The sequence below is a fragment of the Triticum aestivum genome, chromosome 5B, assembly GCF_018294505.1.
Source record: "Triticum aestivum cultivar Chinese Spring chromosome 5B, IWGSC CS RefSeq v2.1, whole genome shotgun sequence".
NCBI lineage: Eukaryota > Viridiplantae > Streptophyta > Magnoliopsida > Poales > Poaceae > Triticum > Triticum aestivum.
The window spans coordinates 225635853-225638617 of record NC_057807.1 but is presented as its reverse complement, the minus strand read 5'-3'; the positions used below and the strand labels follow the sequence as shown (position 1 = coordinate 225638617).

Sequence of the window (2765 nt, the reverse complement as noted above, 5' to 3'; positions counted from 1 at the left end):
CCAGCCCAATCGGCGTCACTGTAGGTGACCAGATCAGTCGAGGGCGAAGCCGTCAACGTAAGACCCAGAGCCGTGGTGCCGCGGATGTACCGAAGAATCCGCTTCACCAGGTTCCAGTGAGTGTCGCGAGGGGCGTGCATGTGGAGATACACCTGCTGGACGGTGTACTGCAGGTCGGGCCGAGTGAGTGTCAAGTACTGGAGGGCGCCGATGATGGAGCGGTAGAACGCTGCATCTGGCGCGGGTGAGCCGTCGAGCGCAAAGACTTTGGCCTTCGTGTCGATAGGCATGGGGACAGGCTTGCAGTTAAGCATGCCTGCCCGCTCAAGAAGGTCCTGCGCATACTGCTGCTGATGAAGAAAGAACCCATCGGCGCGTCGTACCACCTCAATGCCGAGGAAGTAGTGCAACAGGCCGAGGTTCTTAATGGCGAACTCGGCACTGAGGCGAGCAGTATGCTAGCGAAGTAGCTCAGGCGAGGAAGCCGTCAGGATGATGTCGTCGACGTAGAGGAATAGGTAAGCGGTCGCCGGAGCCTGGTGGAAGACAAATAGCGAGGCGTCGGAGCGAGTAGCCCGGAACCCGAGCTGCTGCAGAAAGCCGGCGATCCGCTGATAGCAGGCGCGAGGGGCCGATGGAGGTGGAGGTGGAGGCGGTGTGCCCCTCAAGTGGAGAAGCGCGCCGTCGGCGGTGCGGAGGCACAACCACGCCAATTCCGCCATCCCGGTGTGGTCGGGGAGGCCACTCTCTCTTACCTCTCGCATAGCCCACTGCCACCACCACTGTCGCTCGCGGACGGAGAGCGGGGAGTCGCTCGCAGACAGGGAAAGGGGAAGGGATGGCTGCCATGGGAGGGAGGAAAGGAGACCCTGACCTGCGGAGCATATAACTGGCATATAGGCGCAAGAAATTTCGGGAAGGAAGATATTGATTAGGGATCTATAGTCTGATAAACTTCCAACGCCAGACCAATCCAACACGGTTGATTCAACTGAAATCTAACGTCTCGGAAATTGTGCTTCTTTTGTTAGAAAAAAAACATAGGTAGGAACTAACTGCCCGCAGCCCACGGATGTAAACCTCCCCTTAATATCGCCCCTAATCTCTCCTGATTCCAGTCGCAGCGACACCGGCCCGATCTCCTCCTCGCCCAGATCCCCTTCTCCCCGAGCATCATAGCAACCCCACCGGCCAGCTCGCCGATGTCCATCTACATGACGCTCGGCCTGGTAGCCGCTAGAGCACGTGGTAAAACCCTGGAAGAGCTCATGGCCCTGCTTGGCGCCTCGTCCCCCGCCAAGGTCGCCCGGTTCCTGAGCAGCCTCGCCCCCGACCCATCCTGCCTACACGCATACCGCCGCAGTCGTGCATGGCGGAGATACGTACAGTTGACTCGCCGAGGTCTGCACTTTCATCTTTCTTTGTTGCTGCCGGTGTTTGGTCTGATGTTATAATGATTTCGTGCATGCAGAGGGTGCTTCTAATATACAGTACAACTGTTTTGCGTCACATGATAGTTTGCTTCCATAGTTTTTTTTCGAAACGGAGCTTAAGTTCGACATACCAGGCAAGTAATACTCCTGTTCAGCCATTCTCATCCGTTGATGCTGTCGCAGCTACAACACACACTTTGCCTCCCTCGTCGCCACCGCTACTGCGTCATGGCCACTGGAACGATCCTATTCGACGCCAACGACATGTCCAAGATCGACCGAGAGCGCGTTTTAGCATGCCCCGTCGACGAGTAGGTACTCTCGCTATCTCACTGCCTCACTTGTGTCATCGTCCCTTCCCTGTTGTTCTGTCGTATTCTATTTGTCGTGATTGTTTCCATGCAAGGGAAAATAGTTCATCAGCATGAGAATATGTTTCTACTCCATGAAATAATGCTTCCATCACGTGAGCAAGTGTTTCCTAACTTTGCTCTATAATGCTTCTTTAGAACTTTGCTAGTACATACTCCTATAGTGCTTCTGTAGTAATGCTAAGATATTTTGGTTATCACTACAATGTGTTTCTTATTTTCTTCTGGTGCAAATTCTAACATCTTTGGAAGCAATGTTTGATTCATACTCCTCCTATGTAGGAAGCAAAGTTTGTTGCACAATGCCATGAGGAATAGCGGAGTGGTGATCTTCGCTTTACCAAGGGCTTCTCTGCGGCCATCGAGGGCCAGTGTATAGATGGAGACGACAACAACGAGGTGGCTGCTAGGGGTAGCGGCGGCAATGGTGAGAACCTCGACCGACAGCAACAACGTCCCTCTCTCCCATCAGCGGCTATGCCACAATTCTACTCAAGAACTAAAACAATATTGATATAATCAGGAAGCAACTAACATGAATATGTGCTTATGTGTCGGTGCTACTACTGAAGCAACAATGAAACTAAAGGGTGCATTTTTTGCTCTTATTTTTATGTTGACGAGGCACTGAATAATATTCTATCAAATCTCTGTAAAATTTCTATCGGAAGCAAGTAACTTTGATTACAAGATATTAAGCATATACGGATATAGAAAAGGAAGCATACAATGAAAATGGTTGAAACAATAATTCAAAGCTTGGAAGCATATGCGATGAACATTTAAATAGTGCTTTTTTTTGCGGATAACATTTAAATATTGCTAATGGATGAGAATTTGAATCACTTGTGATATATAACCTCTCTAAAACAGAAAATTGGAACCATGTCTAATTTAATCATGGACGTATGATGCGTTAATTTTGTTGGTGCCGAAACAATACACCAATAAGTTATGCAGA

General features: G+C 50.3%; 1 long non-coding RNA gene across 1 annotated transcript; it reads left to right on the top strand.

Moving 5' to 3' along the window:
- The first annotated feature begins 1131 nt into the window (after positions 1-1131).
- On the top strand, positions 1132-2467 carry LOC123115908 (uncharacterized). Its single transcript, XR_006456825.1, has 3 exons — positions 1132-1401; positions 1617-1748; positions 2087-2467. It is a non-coding gene; the product is annotated as an uncharacterized lncRNA (long non-coding RNA).
- The last annotated feature ends 298 nt before the right edge of the window (positions 2468-2765 follow it).